Source organism: Zingiber officinale, chromosome 4B (genome assembly GCF_018446385.1).
Source record: "Zingiber officinale cultivar Zhangliang chromosome 4B, Zo_v1.1, whole genome shotgun sequence".
NCBI classification, from domain to species: domain Eukaryota; kingdom Viridiplantae; phylum Streptophyta; class Magnoliopsida; order Zingiberales; family Zingiberaceae; genus Zingiber; species Zingiber officinale.
The window spans coordinates 140,921,154-140,936,581 of NC_055993.1; positions in this window are offsets into that span (position 1 = coordinate 140,921,154).

Here is a 15,428-nt window from a genome sequence, read left to right on the forward strand (position 1 = left end):
TTTAACTAAGTATTTGAAAAATGTGATAATTTAATCCCACCTAATTTTCAAACCTGATTTGAAAAATTAACTATTTCCAAAATTAGCCTTAAAAATTAAATTTTGACAAAAAATTTATTTCTTGAAAAGTTTAATTTTTGCGTTGTTTTAAATCGAAGTTGAAAATTTTACCTTTTTGAAAATTAATTGTTACTTAACATAAAAAGTAAATTTAAAAAAAAACCTGTCTTGAAAAATTCTACACGCTTGAAAAGTTTAAAGTTGATTAACTTTAAACTTTTCAAAACTCAACTTGTCTACCCCAAGTCAACTTGACTATTTTTTTAACTTGGTGTTAAAAAATTGCACTTTTATCTTTCAAATTTTGAACCAAACTTACCTATCTTTTAAAATTTGATTACCTGTTACAGTAACTCTTCACTATGGTTATTTACCTTTGTTCATTTTTTTTTTTTATGAATGCCAAAGGGGGAGGAGGGTTAGGTGGTTAAGTTAGCTAAACCAATTTGAAAATACAAACTAACTTTACAACCACATAAATGCATGTTGTTTTCTTGCATATGTTTTCACTAACTTAACCAGGTTGTCATTCCATCAAAAAGGGGGAGATTGTTGGTGCGGGTAGCACTAACGGTCTAACCCAGGTTTTGATGAATGACAAATAGGTTAAGTTAGTTGTGTTGTTGTCTGACACTTTGATCAAGTGTGCAGGAAAAGTCCAGCTAGGTCGACGGGCTGACCGGATAGCTGGCGAGAAGTCCAAGCGGGTCGACGGGCTGACCGGACGCTTGGCAAGAAGTCCAGCTAGGTCGACGGGCTGACCGGATAGCTGGCGAGAAATCCAAGCGGGTCGACGGGCTGACCGGACGCTTGGCGAGGAGTCCAGACGGGTCGACGGGCTGACCGGACGTCTGGCAGGTAAGCAAGGTAAGTCACTGGAAGGGAGTGACTGTGAGGACGCGTTCCCGGGAAGGGGACATTAGGCGTCGATCCGGCTTAGATCCATTTCGGATGTCTAAGTCGAGATCGTGACTAGATTCCGGTCTCGGAGAGACGGAATCTAAGTCATACTCTTTTTATTTATCTGTTGAACTTTAACTGTGCTGACAATCTGTTTTACAGGATATACATTTGCCTCGGACTAACTTTGTTTTGCAGGAAAAGGGAGTTTTCTGGAATAAGGTAGTCCGGGCGCCCGGAAGGCGAATTCTATCCAGCCAAGTCGTCGCCACGTGGAGCATCTCGGGTGGAGCAGCTACGTCACATTCCAGGCGCCCGGAAGGGATCCAGGCGCCCGGAACAGCATATAAAAGAAGCCCCAGACAGGAGCTTCAGAACAATCAATCAAGCTGAGAACTCTTCTACTGCTGGTCTTGCTGCTCGACGCTCAGTGCGACGCCAACAAAGCTCCGACACTACGCTTCGTCTTTTTCCTTTTGTCGGTATTTGTTTTTCAGTTTCATTAGCATTCCCTGTACGACTCTTTTGTAATTATTATTCCGAATTGCTAGTGATTGCCCAACGAAAGTGGTCAAGGACCATGGGCCTTCGAGTAGGAGTCGTCACAGGCTCCGAACGAAGTAAAACCACTGTGTCTATTTTACTTTTCCGCTGCGTTTAAACTCTTATTTTTTCGAATCGATATTCACCCCCCCCTCTATCGAATCTAACGGTCCTACAGATTTTTGTTGTTCTTCATATTCTTCATAGAAATACGAAAAATTTGAAAGTCCATCCTAATTTTTTCTTATATGATTTTCGACGATAAAAAAAATTTATATTAATTAGAAAAAACTTGATCTAGCATACAAACAAAAGCTTAAACTTTATTGCTAATAAAAAAGATGAAACAGATCAACTTGGCTCTGATACCAATTGAAAAGTTCTTGTAAAACTTAAGCCGCGTGAATTCTAGACAATCAAAATAATAATTCGAATAGGAAAAATAAGAACATGTGAACATGGATCTTCGTTTCATCGAGAACATGACATAAGAAAAATAAATACATAAACAAATAATTGATTTCTGTGGAAGAAGATACAACGGAATGGAAGGTCTTCCAAGGAGCTCTTCTAAGGGGCTTAAGGGATGACGACGCCATAAAACTTCTTGTTAATGGAGAAGAAACTATGTCAAGATAATTCCCTAAGTTCTTGGGGATCAACCCTATATATAGGTGACATCTATTATTATCTCATAGATAATAATAGATGCGGGACTATAAATCCAAATATATACTAAGGGGGCGTTTGGTTTAGGGGAATAGAAGTGGGGAATGGGAATGAGAATCATTGATTGTCATTGTTAATGTTTGGATTATAGAAATAGGAATACAAATAAGGGAATGAATCCTTGAAATTGGGTAATAACTCATTCTCATGTACCTCCCCTTCAATGAGCCATTATCCTATTTTCATCAATCAAAATATTCTCTTATTCCAATCATACCCTTGACCTAAAATTTTCTCCCTTAATATCAAATATCAAAATTTATTTATTTCTTTCTTTCTTTCTTTCATATCACTTCTCTCTCCTTGTTCTCTCTCATCATATTTTCTCTCTCATCATTTTATCACACACTTTCTCTCTCCTATCACACTCTCTTTCATCTTTTTTCTCATTACACTTTCTCTCTCCTCAATCTCTTCCATCACACTCTCTTCCTTATTTTTTCATCATACTTTCTCTCTCCTCAATCTCTCCCATTACACTCTCTTTTCTATTTTTTTTCTCATCACACTTTCTCTCTCCTCAATCTCTCGTCACACTCCCTTCTTTTTTTCCTCAACACACTTTCTCTCTCATCATACTTTCTCTCTTCTCAATCTCTCCCATCACATTCACTGTTATTTTTTTTCTCATCATACTTTCTCTCTCATCACATACTCTCTCTCTCCTCATTTTTTTCTCATTACATTTCTCTCTCTTCATCCTCTCCCATCATATTTTATCTCTCATCTTCTCTCATCATGCTCTCTTCTATCACACTCTTTTCTCCTTTTCTCTCATCACACTTTCTCTCTCTTCATTCTTTCTCATCACACTTTCTCTCTCGTCATACTTTCTCTCTCATCATTCTCTTTCATCATATTTTTCTCTCACATTCATTTTTCTCTCACATCTAATTTTTTTCTCTTATTTTCCTTTAAGGGTAAAAAAGGAAATATTGATTTATTCCGATAGAAAGTATGCAACTAATCAAACATTGCTTTTAAGAGTGATATCCATGCTCATACCCATTCTCATTCCACAATACAATGATTCTCATTCCGATTCTCATTCCTATGCTCATACCAAACACCCCCTGAATATATATTATCAACATATAGATGACAATAGATATGAGACTAAAGGTTATACATATATAAGATCTACATCCAACAACCGAACTCAATAAGTTTAAATTAAATCATTTTAAAGGGTTCATATCACATATGTCACTTATAAATAAATCCACCTAATAGGGATAATTATATCCAACGGAACAATAGAGAACAAAACAGTATAATCTGACACTGAAACCATTCAATCACTTTGCAAATTTCTATCAATAAATTAAAATTTCTAACTCGATAAATTTTACCTTATTGATAATTTGTGGCCACACCAGTAAACAAAGAGGTCGATCGAAAGTCACCTCTCATAATTCCCTCCATTAGAGGGAGTAGCTTTTAGCTCTGTTTTGAAATCCAAGTTCAAAAGTGATCCTTCTGTTGTTGAACTGCCTGAACAAAGACAGAAATATCTCCTCTTCAACTCGAATCATTGCCTTTCCTTCATTCCATTCTCAACTTATCAGTGAGAGAAACAAAGAACTCTGTTTCCGTTTTCCACCGTGCTAAACAAACAATATATATTTGGAACCACTTCTTCCTTCCTTCCTTCTTTCTTTCATTTGTTTATTTTCTTTAGAAGAAAATGAAGCCCAAAAGTGTTCCCTACTGTTGGGAGTCATACCATACCATGGGGGGCAGCCTATATATATATGCCAAAGGACTCGTAGAACTAGAGCAATTAACCCTCTCTCAGCTGATCTGTACAATGACATACATGATTCAGAGTTTAGAGCTAGGGAATCAATTTGAATGGAATATCGTACGTGAACTTTGGAGCAACTATATATTGTTCATATCCTATCTCATATTTCCCATCTTAATTGCATTCAACTTGTTCATCATATTAGTACTGCTATAATTATTTTATTGTGCAGTAAAAGGATGAGGAAGAGGTGAGTGAGTGAGGACTGAGGCAAAATTTTTTTATAGAATTGTAATTTCTTATAGTGATTGCTTTTCTTGTTTGGAAAATGGTCTTAGCATGTCCAAATAGCATAAAGGATGAAACGAAAGGAAAAGAAGCATCAAAAGGCAAAAGCATGACAATATGTAATGAATAACTTTGTACTTATCCAAGTGGTTAGTTTTAATATTCTTATTGTATAATTGTTCAATTAATGATCGACTATAAATTATTATATACTTTATTTCTTTTTATATAATTTGAAGGAAGAATATATTTGACAAATATAATCACTTTTATTATTATATAACTGTTGCAAAGGCTGTGGATGCACTCTCACAGGGCCTAACTTTTTATTCCCTTTAAAAGAATTAAGTTATATTAATTAGGGAAGGGATTATATATCATTAATTTGACCAAAAATATAATTAAGGAAGGAGTAAGTCAAAGACACTCATGTAATTTTTTTTTCTAATTTTTTACTGTTATAGTGACAGACGTTAAGTTTGCAGTGGGATAGTTATTTTATTATCCAATCACATTATAGTAGTAATATTACCGTAGTTAATACAATATAAACCGAATATTATAACAATTATGAAACTATATTATAGTAATTATAGAACCATAATTATTATAATATGATCATGATTTATTTAATTATTTTATAGTGGTTACAAGTTCATAGTAACTACACTGTTAAATTTGTGTTATAGTAATTACAAAATCATAACTAGCATAATATGATTGAATAGATATAGTTCAAATAATGTTGTTTCTCTCTTTTTATTGTTCATCCTAAAATATTTTTGAATCTCTTTCTTTTTTTTTTTACTATTCATTAAAAAATTTTGAACCACTATTTTTTACTATATTATTGATTTTTAAAAATCAATAACACCGTAAAAAATAATTCTTCCATAATGTTATTGATTTTTAAAAATAAAAAACATGGGGATGTTGTTGATTTTCAACAACACAGTAAAAAAGTGGTGTTACGACGTGTTGTCTAGGGGCTCAGAGGTAAGGAGTCAACAGTCAAGACGATATGATAGTCAAAGTCAAGATAAGATAGCAGTCAAAGTTAGGGTATACATATATTTGCTCGGCCCCAAAGCTAGCCGGACCTCCGAACTCAACTCTCTCCTCCTGGGTGCCAGATCCCAGTATATATCCACTTAACTCTAAAACTGGTTGGACGTCTAGACTTAGTTTCTCACTCCTCTTGGGTGCATCTCCTAGCATATATCTGCCGGCCTCAGAGCCCGTTGGACCTCTAGACTCAATTTATGTTGGAACAGGTAGGGTCGACAAGAGAGAGTTGAGTTTATCTGTCAAAAAGTAAAACAATACCTTTCTCGACCATTCAACTCAAATTAATAGCAATAATATAACTAAAATAAACAACAAGAAAATGAAGGAAGAGGCGCAGGGTTTACTTGGTTACAACCTACGTGGTTGTTAATCCAAGGACAAATGAAAGTTCTAAAAATCTCCTTCGGTGAAGGCAGAAAAATCTCTTACACTCGTTAATTGCTCAGACTATTGCTAGGAAAAGAATACAGGAGTTGTTGTCTATTTCCTAGGTCCAAGGATCTTTTTATAACCCGTGGAAAATCTTATCTGTGGCTTGAAGATGCCTTCCATATAGGGCTGGAAGGCGCCTACAACGAGGCACCAAAGGATAAATCTTTATCCTTTGGTAACGGTTAAAATCAGCCTTGTCGAAGGCGCCTTCCATGTACATTGAAGGCAGGGTTAAAGGCGCCTTCAAGTGCTTAAAGGCGCTTTCCAGCAGAAGGCTTCAACAGCTATCGAGCTTCACTCTCTTCCTCTGGCTCTTTCACTTGGGTGATTTTGGCCAACCGAAATAGGACTCACCGGAACCCATTTTCCGACCTTCTCTTCGAGTAGGCTTCCACTCTGGCTTCTCGTCCCTCGGAACGTCGCGCACATCCTTCTTATCCACCGGTGTACTCTTTCGCAGCACCTCATCCCTCGGATGCACCAAGCTCATTGGCTCCCTTCCCGTGCCATCATTCTTGTTAGCCGCGTCTTCCGTTCGACTTCTTGTGTTCCTAAGTTCTTGCACACTTAGACATAATGTTCAAACACAACATGACCTAACTTTAACTTTGTTGATCACATCAAAACTTCCACGAGGTTCCAAAAATCTCCCTCCTTTTTGATGTGCATAAACCTAAGTTCAAGTTAGGGAAAAAAATAAACAAATTGTAATAGCATAAGTTTTGTAAAGAAATTGCAAAATTAAGTTAAGCATTAGCTATTTGAAAAGTAAATCTTGAACATAATAAAATGTGGGCATTTGTCCCAAGACTTAGTCTTGGATTAGAAGTGTGGTATAAATATTTTATAAAAAAAACCTTAAGAACTAGAGTGGTGTTGTATCAACTTTAAGAAAAAATCGATTACAAGAAAGAATGATCAGAAGGGATAATTATACCGATTCCGATCGACTCTGAAAAATTTAGAAACTAAACTACAAAAAAATTGTTTGAATGGTCGTTTCATCGATTCGAAGCGGCCCCACTCTGATACCAATTATAGGATCGTTGCACTAGAGGGGGGGTGAGTAGAGCTCATGACTTTTTCGTTCGTTAAAAACTTTTGAGAGATAAGCAGCGGAATAAAGATAGAAAAAAAAAGACAAACAATCGCTAATACTTTGATTTACTTGGTTCGAAGCCTGTGACGACTCCTACTCCAAGGCTCACACGTGAGAGTACTTTCGATGGAAAATTCACTAGTAGTTCGAAGAAAGATTACAAATATTATCTATAAGAATTACAATTATAAAACTGTAAACAAAACTATATCGACAATTTGTAAAGATCTGAAGTCACGAGCTTTCGATTGTCGGAGTAGCGTTTGAGCATCATGGAAGAGTTTTTTGAGCAGTGCAAGACCAGAAAATGCTAGGAATGTTGTACCTGAGGTGCTGGTTGACTCCTCCTTTTATAGCCCACTCTGGGTGCCTGAAACCTCCCCAGGCGCCGCCACAGGGCTGACATAGCGTGCTCTTGTCAAAACTCGATCTGTAAAAAATTATCCATTTCTAAGCACCCGGACCATCCCTGGGCGCCTGAACTATGACGTAGCTCTACCAGTCAGTGCACTCCAACTATTCAAGCAGATTGAATTTTGACTATCCGGGCGCTTGGAGCAACTCCGAGCGTCGAACCGCTAGGGCGTCTGGCCAGACATCCATCCATCATCATGCCTTTAAGGAGAACTATCCCTCATGTTCCAACTTCTATCATTGTATTAGTAATGATTTGGAGCCCCTAAACCTATAGGAAGTTCCAAAATTTTAAGTCATATGGTTAAAACTTCATCCTTTAATCTAAACATCCTCTTTAATTTCACGTTAGTCCTCTTTAACTATTCCTTTATTATTTTCATCAAGAAAATTACTCTTAAATGCTTACCTAAGCACTTCAAAGGGTTAGTGATAGTTAAATTGACTAAATGTGACTGAATGGATTGAAAACAGACCATTTCAGCCGAAACACAATCATGTTTATCGATTGGTTTAAGCCACTAATTGATTACAGCTCGTGTGAATTGATTGGTGCTTACTATCAATCAATTACAGCATGTCCTAATCGATTGGCAACAGTGCGGGTTTCTGAACTTTCAATTCAATTTTAGACCCAATTTCAAAAACTCAAATAATTCTATAATATTTTTAAAATTATGAAATTTTGCATAGACATTACTTATGTCATACACTATTAGGGAAAAATAGTATTCTACGAAAATAAGTCTTATTTTCAAAGAATAATATAAAATTATAAACCATTGAAACTTCAATATTTCACTCTAAGTTGATATCTAACTAACCATTGGTGATTTCTACCAATAAATAGACTATACCAAGGTTTTACAAAATATTTTTGAAATAATTTTAAAAATAAATTTCCAACCATGACTTTAGACTAAATGTACATGACATGTACATTAGTTTTTCCTATGATTGGACTTCACATAAAATAATATTAATATTAATTATTTATGGTTCAACTATCTATTTATTCATCTTTAATCTTTATATCCCATTTTTTTTATTTTTAAAATTTTTTTAATATAAATACTGCTAATTAACGACGTTAATTCTTTAAACACAGTTAATGTATGGATGTTGATCCTGTCTGGAATCTGAGTCAGACGAAGGACGCCTGAGGTGTTGTCGGTGTTGATGGAGAGGCGACTTGGGGACAGTTGGCCTATGTGCACCGGAAAACATACTCCCACGTGGAACTGAAGGACGACGGTGACCTACCTGACGGTACTTAGGCTCTATGCACACTCAAACAAACACACGGAACGTTATAGACCAGAAACCAAGGAAAAAGTCTCCGGCATATACCCTCTGACACTCAAATCAAGTACTTTTTCCCTAAAAGAATAATGTATACATAGATTTTGGGAATATCTAGGGATAAATGGATCACCTCAAGGTCACAACTATCGAAATCAAAACTAGTGGACATTTACCAAGGGCAAAAGTTTCCTGGGCCATGGATGAATGAAGAAGAGAGACAAAGAGATTGAAAAGAACACTTACTAGGGAGCATGAGTGAGGGGGTGTAGGCAGCAGGAATCACCGGAGAAGAAATCCGAAGAAGACAAGTCACGAATGGTTGTTCTTGAAACACATAGGGTTTTTAAACAAGAGCCTGGAACACCTGACCACCCGATCAAAATGACCTGATAGGTGACAATCGTCAAATCAAAGGAAATGAATCGACATCAATTCGTTGGAAAGGGCGTGCATCAATTGTCACATTGTAGAAGCCTATGAAACGATATTTATGATGAATAAGATAATCAAATTATTTCTCTAATACATTCTCTCTAAAGCTTGTTGGATATTGGGGCCTAAATGGACCAATACGATTTTGAGGAGGAAAAATCGGAAGCCATCAATTGTTGAAAGTCGTAATTGACTTCAAAATTGAAATCTACGTTTCGCGTAGATAGATTTAGACTATTAATTTGCTCAAAACCGATTAAGGGTGAATGAGAAATTAATGTTCAAAGTCGGCCCAAAATAACGTTGGTTATTCATTAAGGAAATGCAAGGGAGAATAGTCCCACATCGGAAATTTCCGATGTGCATTCCTTACTTATTAATGATGTTGAGTTATTGGAGTTAACTCAGAAAAGTACCAGGTACTCTCTGCTCAGGGGCGAGCAGGTGCTCGCACCTGTGAGCCCGCCACCACTACAAGAAATTTACTTTTCCGCAGCGCGCTATTAACAGCGCACATTAAAAGCATGCTGTTAATAATATTATTAACGGTGTGCATATTGATGTATGCTGTTAATAGTATAAACTTGAGGAAAAAAAGAGACATTAACAGTGCACATTAAAAGTATGCCGTTAATATTATTATTATTAACGGCATGCATGTTAACGTGAGCTGTGAATAGTAAATAATAATAACGGCATAAAAAAAATGGCACGCTGTTAATACATCTGTTTATTATCAACGACGTGTGGTACGCTGCAAATGAAATTACAAAAAATGTAATGTTTATTTTATCCAGCCTTTTTCTTTTATTTCTGCCTCTTTCTTTTATGTCTTTCCCAAAACCCTCGCGCCTCTACTCTCCGCGCTCCTCGCGCCTCTAATCTTTGCCTCCTCCTCACCGCCTTTCCACCATCTTCTTCTTCGTGGCTCAACCTCTGAATCATTCAGGCGATTAATCCGTCAGGCGGTGTAATGATCGAGTACCAGACCCTAATCACCTTCCGCCAGACCGACAACAAGATGGGGGGTGAAGACCTACAACATCACCAAGTATGAACCCATCTCCGAGGGTTCGATCGCGTACGAGACGTCGGATTTGGTGACGGAGTTCGCCGATGGTGTGGTGCGGATGCTCAGGTAAGGTGAAGCTGCCCAAGGGGACGACGATGGTGAACCAGGTGTGGCAGATGGGGGCAAAGGTCATGGATGGTGTGCCCCGGAAGGACAATTTCAAGCCTTTGAAGTCGATGGGGAAGGTGGATCTCCTCAGTAGAGGAATCTCCGCCACTGGGTCTTCAACATCCAGAAGCAAAATTGTGAGTGAGATTTTAGCGATTTCCATCTTGTTGTTTACTCAAAAACTCCTCTCTGGTAGCAAAAATAACTTCTTAGGGTTCATCGTCGCTGTCATCTTGTGCACTGATCTTGGGGGAATTTGTGGGCGAGCTCAGCTATTTCATACCGCCACGACGCCATCCAGAGATCTAAATCTGCAGCTTGGAGATTTCGTTTCAGGCGATGTTTCTTACTCCCTTTCACTTTCTATTTTGATTTCATCCATTCGTTTTGATCATTGTGCTTTTGATTGAGGAAAGTGGCGATGGGTGCGAGCGAAATGCTTGTCAAAATCTATCCTCAGGAACTCAGGTTCACTTTGGACGTTAATAATATAGAGTACATGTTCTGTTCAACTTGTTAACAATTCCAAAGATTTTATTGCATTCAAGGTTAAAACTACATCTCCTAAGTGATATTGTGTTCATTCAAATGCAGGAATCATCTACCAAGATCAACATGTGATTTCATAGTTACTACACAAGCATCAAAGGACACCCCATCTAATATGCAGTTAAAAGATAAGTTTCTGATTCAGACCACAGTTGTTCCTATGGTTGTATGGATGAGGACATCATTCCAAGTTTTTTCTTAAAAGAAACTGGAAGGTATATCCAAGAGAACAAGTTGAGAGTTGTTCTTGTCAGTCCACCACATTCTCCAGAGGTAGAAACAAACAAAGTGGTTTTCAAGCAGGATCTGGCCTTTAAAACTCTTGATTCAGCTTACCCTATTGTAACTATCAAGAGTGAGCTAATTAAGGAAGTTCTTATGGTGAGAGAAACTTCTGTTCCCAACTATCAAGAGTGAGCTATTCTGGACTGTACACACTTAACAATGATAGTTTTTCATTTTGGCTGAAAAGAGAGTCCGCAGACCCTGCATGGTTTACCTCCATGTTTCTTGCCAAATCCTTGGCTATGACATTGGTGTTAGTGGCTGGACTACTGGTCTTGCCCTTGGGAACAAATCCAAGGGTATTGTGCACACCATTCACAGGAACATTGGCATCACCCTCTTCACTCTTTGCACTTTACAAGTAAGTTGCAACTCCCATTCCTTTTCCTTATCAAATCAATTGAGTTTTGGCACATATTTTAACTTTAGTGAATGAAATATCTATAAGTTAGCTATTAGTTCTTGTGTTTGAAGAAATAGGGAACTCTTTGGAGTTTCATTTAGTAGTTTTAAATTTTGAGCAACTTGAAGTGCCTCTCTAGAGGTGTCATATTTGCTATTATAAACTCTTCTAGATCTTACAAACGATGTTGCACATTTTTTTAAGTTTAACAAGATAAATGAACAAGATTAGAATATATTGAGCTCACATTATTAATGTTCATGAATATGAACAAGCTTGCATATTTTTAAGTCTACCCTCGTTCCTTCTTTAGTAGCTACCAAATAGATGTACATAGTTAAGGTCTATATCATACTTGCATTATTGCTTTGTCTGATTATTTCCCATGTTCCTGTTTTGAAATTGCTTTGTTTGGTAGTTATTCAAATAGTTTGTTACCTATGTTGAAAATTAACAATTAGATGTACATAGCTACCCTTGTTCCTGTTTTGAAATTGCTTTCTTCGGTAGTTATTCAAATAGTTTGTTAACTATGTTGAAATTTAACAATTAAATAAGATAAAAGTTCTTGCGATACTATGATTTCCAGTTATTTATGTTGTCAAATGGAAAAGAAAGCAATTGCAATTTTGGAAGTATCTCTTTGAATATCAACAAAGTGCTTCATTTTGGAGTTGATTCCTCATGCCAAATCTTAAGCTGAATTGCCTTTTTGTATCAAACTTTTTTATACAAACTTTAGATGCAAACTGAGTTGGTTGAATTTGATCCAATCACAAATTAGTTTAAAAATCTTGATGTTACTTTCTTATAAATTAGTTCTTGTTATCATTTTATATGACGATTAAATCTTGATGTTGCTTTCTTATGAATTATCATTTTTTTTTACAGAAAGAAATACAAGAATGTCCACCCGAATCTATACTTGTTCTTCCCTGAAGCTAGTTAGAGAGTCTTAATTAGCTTCTTAGTGTTATATTATGATACTTGTTCTACAGTACTGAAGGTAGAGAATTTTATTGTATTTTTTCCTACAATTTGTTCATTAATTGTTAGAATTTTGCTGAAAAATATATTCAGGTCGACAATCATGAATTCTGGTTCATGGGGTTTCTGAACTACGACATTGCTGTGCACCATATGTACGAAGCTTTGCACTATATGCAAAAGGAAGCATCGCCGCAACGATAGATCTAGATGTTTCAACCGTGTAACTTTGGTACTCGACAATAGACTTAGGGACTTTCTTTAGTTCATGTCAATATTTATAATGTTGTTTAGAGAAATTGATGAACTTTGTAAAATGATTATTAGATAAATAAAAATTATGTATTCACATTTTGATTTTATTTTATAATTTTTATTCTATTTTAAGTGGTGTATGAATTGGGATAATGTCTAAATTTTAAATTTGTATTATATATTTTAAATAAATATTAGTGAAAATTATATGTATTTTAACCGCGGTGCGCAATGCATGCTGCAGATATTATTTTCCACGACGTGCATTGCATGCTGCGGATAATAATATTTGCGGCGTGCAACGCATGCTGCGGATATTATTTTCCGCGGCGTGCGTTACGCGTCGCAAATAATAATATTCGCGGCATGCAAGGCACGCTGCCAATAACATAGAACTTTTAACAGCTTTCAATTGTGCAGCATGTAATGCGCGCTGCGGAAAGCGAATTTGCGCGCTGCGAAAAGTCATTTTTGTTGTAGTGCACCCGCCACGTGCGCACGTGCGCAATGGGCGCTTTGTAGGTCACACCCCTCCCTAAAGCCTCTTCCTTCTGTATAAATAGAACCCTCCAGATTGGAATCAAATCACTCAACTTAATCTTCTCTTCCTCAAGTATTCACTCACTCATCTTGTGCATTCAAGAGTCCAAGAAGCCTACGAGAAGGTTCGCTGGTCTCGGAAGTCGGAGTGCTACGATTCCGAGACGATTGTCATCGTTGTATCTTGGGAACGAATTGCAACAATCCGTTAAGCACCGTAGCAGAGCAATATCGTTTACAGAGATAGTGTCGAACACTAGCCTCGACGATCAGTTTGCATACTCCGGAATTTACCGGAAATAACAGTCGTAAACGATATTCCGTACAAACTGATATGGCTACCAACGACGTTCCAACCGCCATTCCGACCGCTGTTCCGACGGCCGTTCCGACCGCCGTTCCGACATCCATTCCGCACGGAGAAAAGCCGGAGAAATTCACCGGAGCCGACTTCAAAAGATGGCAGCAGAAGATGCTGTTCTACTTAACAACGCTAAACCTTGTACGGTTTTTGCGTGAAGACCCGCCAGTCGCTACGGACGGTAGCAAGGCTGCTTGCGATACGTGGACGCACGGAGATTTTCTGTGTCGCAACTACATTCTCAACGCCTTGGACAACACGTTGTATAACGTGTATTGTTCATTGGAGACAGCGAAATCTTTGTGGGAATCGCTTGAGAAGAAATACAAGACCGAAAATGCCGGACTGAAGAAATTCATCGTTGGCCGGTTTCTGGATTTCAAGATGGTGGACTCAAAGAGCGTCTCATCTCAAGTCCAAGATATGCAATTAATACTGCATGATCTGGACGCCGAAGGAATGAAGCTGAACGAGTCATTCGCAGTTCGCTGCGGTAATTGAGAAGCTCCCTCCGTCATGGAAGGATTTCAAGAATTACCTAAAGCACAAGCAAAAGGAGATAGGGCTGCAAGACCTGATCCTGAGGCTACGAATAGAGGAGGATAATCGAAAGTTATCCGACTGCAGAGGAACCAAGCGGACTATAGACGATATGTCCAACCTGGTCGAGCCGAACGCTAAAAAGCCGAAACAGTTCAAAAAGAAGGCTGGCGAAGAAGTTCAAGGGATCTTGCTACAACTGTGGAAAGCGGGACACTGTCAAGGACTGCAGACGCGAAGAAGCCAACCAAGGGGCCAAAGGATGCTGCGAACCACGTCGCAACCTCTCTTGAGGACTTGGATCTCACTGCGGTTGTATTTAAAGCCAACTTGGTGGATACCAACCCGAAGCAGTGGTTCATTGATACTGGAGTAACTCGTCATATCTGTTCCGATAAGGCGATGTTCTCCAAGTATACTCCGATAAATGGCAGGAAGCTCTATATGGGTAATTCCACGACGTCGCCAATTGTCGGACTCGGAAAAGTTGTTCTGAAGATGACGTCCGGAAAGGAGCTAACACTCATTGATGTACTCCATGTTCCCGACATCAGTAAGAACCTAGTTTCTGGAGCGGCACTAGTTAAGGCCGGATTTAGGCTAGTGTTCCAGTCAGACAACTTTGTACTTACGAAGAATAATATCTTCGTAGGAAAGGGGTACCTAGAAAAGGGTCTATTCAAAATGGTTGTAATGTCTGTACTCCGAAATATTGATGGTAATAAAATAAATGCTTCCAGCTATGTTGTTGAGTGTTTTAATTTGTGGCATGATCGACTCGGACATGTGCATAATAATACTCTTAAACGTCTCGTCAAATTAAATTTATTACCAAACGTCAATGTTGACGGAACACACAAATGTGAAGTGTGCGTGGAAGCAAAAATGATGAAACTACCTTTTCATTCGGTGGAAAGGTCAACGACTCCTCTAGAGTTAATACATAGTGATCTATGCGACTTGAAATTTGTGCAAACTAGAGGAGGTAAAAAGTATTTTATTACTTTTATCGATGACTGCACAAAGTTCTGTTATGTCTTTTTCTTTTAAGAAGTAAAGACGAAGCCCTAGAGACATTTAGAACTTATAAAACAGAAGTTGAAAATCAACTTGACAAACGAATTAAAATAATTCGTAGCGATAGAGGTGGAGAATATGGTGCACCGTTTAATGAATTTTGTTCAGAATCTGGCATTATTCATCAAACAACGGCACCTTACTCACCTCAATCGAACGGTGTTGCCGAACGTAAAAATCGGACACTAAAAGAGATGATGAATGCCTTGTTGATAAATTCAGGCTTACCTCAAA